General features: G+C 35.8%; 1 protein-coding gene across 2 annotated transcripts in view; it reads left to right on the top strand.

Moving 5' to 3' along the window:
• fstl1b (follistatin-like 1b) overlaps positions 1-5,812 on the top strand; it is an 86,127-nt gene that overhangs the window by 15,676 nt on the left and 64,639 nt on the right. The window lies entirely within an intron of this gene.

Genomic DNA, 5,812 nt, shown 5'->3' on the forward strand with positions numbered 1-5,812 from the left:
AAGAGGTGTGAGCTAATCATAGACTAAAGACCCAGGTAAACAATGAATTAATCTTTTCTGTTTCTTATAGCATTATAGTTTTGTATTGTTTGTAATGTGATCAACGTTTGCATAAGTAGTAGATGTGTTAGGAAAGTAACATGTAACATTTTAATTATATTTTGCTAAAATGAACGATATGACTCGAAAAAAGATTCGTTCATTTTGCTGAACGAGACTCAAAGATCCGAGTCAGTAAAATGATCCGAACTTCCCATCACTACATCTGACCCAACGGACCAACGAACCAGACTGTATCACAATGTATGATGGGTAATTATGTAAAGTTGCGTGACGCAAAAGGGATTGTTTTGCTAATGGCTCCCTGTAACAATGTTCAAAGTAAGGAAGGAAGGAGGCGGGAACCGGCGAACGTTAAACCAAACTTTTAATAAAATAAACAAACAACAAAACGAAACTAAAGTGCTGACAGCTCCCTCACAGTCAACTGCCGGCCACACAAACACAATAAAACATAACATAAAATCCAGGCCTGGTTCTCTCTCGTCCTTCTCCTCCTTTTATGCTTCCCGAGCTCCGCCGTGAGATACGCGAGACAACGCGCAGCTGACGCTCATTATCACTCGCGCTACCGTTAAATAAACAGATGCACTCGAATGAGAGTTTACTCGCACGTGACTTTTATTAACAAAGTTTGGTCCGTTTGGAAATATTGCCTTGTGAATGCGAACCGAACTAAAATAAATTTAAATATTGTAGCGATTTAACCCCCGGTTTCGGAACAAAGCAATCGATACACAGGTGTGAAAACGGCCTTACTGTACATTAAAAGATTGAATTAAATGCTAAAGTTCGAACCAAGTATGTCATTTGCATGACTGAAGAAATGTAATACAGTTTATGTAATATGTCTTTTTGAAAGATATTTCTCTGTGTCAAGCAAAGACATTTCAGCTTCAAAGATACATGAGCCGATGGCGTTGAGTCTGAGCTCTGTCGGAGTGTTTCATTGGTTGAATGTACTGAATGAATGCACCCTACACCGAGTTAATTGAGTCAAAATGAGATTGAATGAACTGGTACATGTCTTTCATGGTCTAATATTCTTTGTGTGGAAACAATGCATATCCAGTAGTTACTGAACTTTTCTGAAAAATAAAGGTAATGACCTGGATTAAATTAGGTAAACCGGTTATATTTTAGTAGACTAAATATAATGTAGATTTTTGTCGACTAAAACTAGATAAAACTAAAATGACGGGTATGACTAAAATATGACTAAAACTTAATTCAAAAGACTATGACTAAAACTCGATCAAAATTTGCTGTCAAAATTGACACTTATCTTAATTCTATTTTCATGTTAAAGGGGTCATATAGAATGATTTCGTGTTTTTCTGTGTCTTTGGTGTGTTATAAGTTGCCCATGCATGTATTAGACACTTAAAATTGCTAAACTCACCCAGACCTGCCTGAAACGCCTCGTGTAACCACACCCCCACAAATCGTGGTATGATTTGACCGCCCAAATGTATACGCAAGTAAGGTGGGCATACCTGTCAATACAATTGTTTTGGAACCTGATGTTCCAAATATGGTAAGAGGCGTTACATTTCCTTCACACGCTTGCCGTATTCGACCAATCACTACGCACTGGTTAACTGGCCAATCATAGCACACCTTGCTTTTCAGAGCGATGAGCTTTGTAAAAAATCAGCGTGTTTAAGAGAGGCGGGGCAGAGAGGAGATACAAACATGCACGGTATGTGGAAAATACAGCGTTTTTGAACCTTAAATCGTGTATACACATTGCCTTACATCTAAAACAAACGATAATATTCATTTTAGCCGTGTCATATGACCCCTTTAAATTGCACATTTTAGTGAACAACATTATCACGCTTGTAATAACATGTTCTGGAAATGTCAATAAAGTACTGATGTAAACCAAATTTAATATTGAGTTTACCTGTAAATGTACCTTTGTTTGATTTACATCAAATAAATAACATTAATATTAGTCATGGCACGTTGGGGGCATGACGTAAAAGTTTCCTAGTTCAAGAAACAAGCTGAACGGAGTTTCAAACTCATCATGTCACATAATTTAATGAAAAATGAATAGAAATGATGGGTCTGTATAAAGAAATATTAAGTAAGCGTGTGTCAGTATACCTAAATTTCTACAAATGTACACACTTTTGGATTAAAGTCCTAATTAGTGAAGCACTGTCATCACAAACTCACAGGACCAGACTTGAATAAATAGGTACGCCGCATTATTTTGTTCCGAGTGTCAATACTCCTGACTCCTGATTTACTCTCCTGACATTAATGAACAAAACCCACACTGTAAAAAATACAACTTCAAATTGTTTACCCAACAAAGGTAACTAAGTAATTTGAACAAAGTTTTTTAGTAGAAGAGGAAGAATGTATTATTTTGAGTATGCTGAACAAAATGAGTCAAAATGTGGTACCAACAAAGATTCTTTTGTTGACTGTACTTAGATATCTAAGTGATTGTCCAAAGCGCGGTCAAGAAGTTTGACCAACTTGCCAAACTGTGTAATCTCAAAAACAATTCTAGTGTTTGAAAGTTCCCAGCATGCATTGCAGAATTTTCAATTCGCTGGTTAAAATGATTAAAATGATTGCTATTTTAGTGTTTGCTGGCTATATTTTTTGTTTATGTTGTCATTGTAAGTTACCTTTGGTATTTAGAGTTCCTTTTTAACTATGATGTTTAATGATGTTTGATGATTGTTACCATGATTGAGGCTCATGTGCTCAGTGTTGAGCTCTGAAGTAAATGACGCAGGGAGTCCACTAAATGTTTAAAACACAAACAGCTTAAGCAGTTACATAAGCAGAGTGTGTATATAACATATCTATTAAGTAGAATTGAGTATTAAGAGTGTGTAAATAATAATAAAACAATTATATGTTAATTTTATATAAAACATAATCTTTTGTGTTGGGCCAACTAAGTCTATAGTTGAGTGAACTCAGAAACTTGATTGTTGCATTTTTATTTTAAGTTGGTTCAACTATTTATTTCAATTGACAGTCATGTGACATTACTCAGATAATTCAGTTAGGAGAAATACTTGGCTAAAAGTTGAGTAAACTCAAAAAAGCTGTGCAGCGAGTTGCCTTGAAATTTTAAGTTAAGTCAACTTTTCATTTTTTACAGTGCACGTTTCATGTTGCATCTACGTTATACTCTTGATAACTTTGTTTGATGCTGCAGCTGGACAGAGTTTTTTAGGTGCTGCAGTACAGAAGGTTCAGTTAAGCCTTAAAATGTTAAAATTCTTTATTAAGTTGTATGTGCAACAAAAAAAGTTACTGAAATTGTTAATATTTTGAAAACGAATGTTATTTGAATTTCAGTTTCATTTTTAAATTTTGTTCAAAATGCCGTGATATGTATTGTACCGTGAACCCAGCATCGAGATATGTACCGAATCGTGAGCTGAGTGTTTCTTTACTTTTCAGCCATTTAAGGATGCTTTTGAAAATTAGTTATTTGTTAATATTAAAAAAACTAAATTTTAACAATTGTTTTAATACATCATTATCAATATTCAGTACAATCTCATGGCAATTCGTAACAATTTTAAGAGGTGGATAATTTGTACTAGTGTCTCATTGTCAGGAAACTGACAAGAAAGAACCCAGATGTAGACAGCTCTTCAACAAAACTCATGTAATTAAACAGAATGAAAACAAGACTTAACAGACAAATCCCTCGAGGGGAAAACGTGAACAAAATACTTTTAACTAAAAAACAAAACTTGACTTAACTTAAAGAGACCATGTCATGATTTACACAGGAAGAACCCAATTGCAGGCAGCAGATAAGGGGTTAACAAAAGGATATTTATTTAAACCAAAAAACACAAAACAAAGACCCATGTTGGGGTATAACATTAATGACAGAAATAACAAGGACGCAGACTAACTTTCAATAAACTGACATAACCACACTGGAAATGAACTAAACTGCACAGTTACTGGACTGGACAAGATCTAGACAGCACAAACACTGGTAAGGAAACGGGTAAACAAGGCATACAAACACACCACACACAATGACCGAACACAGGACAGTGAAACATGAGGGTATCATATAGGGCAAGACAAACGAGGGATAATGACACAGGGCAGGTGAGAAACATTAGACACGGCAGGGAGGCAATACACGAAACGAGAGGGGCGGGGCCACTGACGAGACACGAGAAAACACATGAGAAGTAAAAAACATAAACATCTCATGGCTTTCTCACATAAAACCTAAGGGCTCTGTCCCGATCCTGCCACACGACTAGAAGTTCAGAAACAAGAAGGCAGAACCGTGACAGACCAGGGGCACTAGGACAAGACAGGGATAAAGAATATGGTAACAAGGGGGCTAATACACAAGAGAGGAGAGCACATGGCACAAAATACAAACAGTGGCCATGTGCATCCAAACACAAGCACAAAACATGGGACTGTCATGATCCTGTCACTCCAACCTAGAAAAACAACCACAAGAAGGGAAGGATCATTACACTCATTCACATGTTTTAGTACAATCTATGTTCACACCAGTGATGGTTAGGTCTGTTAGGCATGGAACCTTATTATTGTCTTTTTTAAATCATTTTCATTCAGCCATCATTTTCATGCCCCCTTTTGTAATGAATATGAAGAAAATCTAAATATGCAGCAACATAGAGAATAGTAAAATATTATAAATGTAAGCTCTTTATGTATTCTCTAATGATTATTTTATGCATTGGGCATATGCGCTTTCGTATTATTAAAAATAATTAGGGAGGGGGGCAGGTCAGTGTGAATGTTAGCTTTGTTAGAAAGTACTGCTTTTTTCACTTGCATTTTTATGTGGAAATCTCTGTTCAAATTCCCAGCCTACCATGTGCAACCATTTATCCCTCATATGGAGGAGAGGTGAATTTGGTTATGCGAACACGCAAGCACAATTCCTTTCTTCAATCATTATCTCCCAGTTTAATATAATGAAAGGGATCACGGGTGCCATTACTCATCATGATGGCAGTCCACGTGATATTCCAGACAAACCACTGAAAAAAAGATTTTTCACAGGATGCCTGTGACAGCACAGACTTTATTCTGCCCCAGATATTTTGTATGGCTTTATCTGCACATGATTTAAAGTATGAATCTTTCAGCTTGTTTTCTTTGTAAGATCAATGTGCTTTAAGCAAATGTTTGTCACATGGAATCCTGGGGATAGAGTTAATGATGTTTGTTCAGCTAGAAATTTCAACATGCAGGAAATGAAAAAACATAAAACAGGAAGTGATGTCACACACAGGACTCTGTAGACCTTGTTAAGGTTTTTAAGTATTAAACAGATATACCAAGAGACCAAGAGTCATTTAAAACATTTTGTTGTTGAATTGTGATTGTTTTTGTTTAAAAAATGGTTTAACAGTTTAAAAAAATCAATGAATCAACATGAATACAAAGATTACATGTCTAACAACTTGTTTCAATGTCATTGACCCATAAACATTGGCCAGAAACATCATGTTGTATTTATATACTCACATGATCCATGCATCTATACATACGTGCATAGAAACTGTAATCTCTCTGGGGTACTGTCAAGAACATTTCTCTTATAAATTTGTTTTTAACGTGCTTTTTGATGGTTTTGCACATTTTTTAATCTGCACATCCTTTTGTTCATACATTTATTTGCACATTTGCATCCAGTGGCATTCAGAACTCTGCAGTCAGCGTGTCGCTGTTTTCCCAGCACATTTGACATTTATGC

The sequence above is a fragment of the Triplophysa rosa genome, linkage group LG6 (assembly GCF_024868665.1).
Source record: "Triplophysa rosa linkage group LG6, Trosa_1v2, whole genome shotgun sequence".
NCBI classification, from domain to species: Eukaryota; Metazoa; Chordata; class Actinopteri; order Cypriniformes; family Nemacheilidae; genus Triplophysa; species Triplophysa rosa.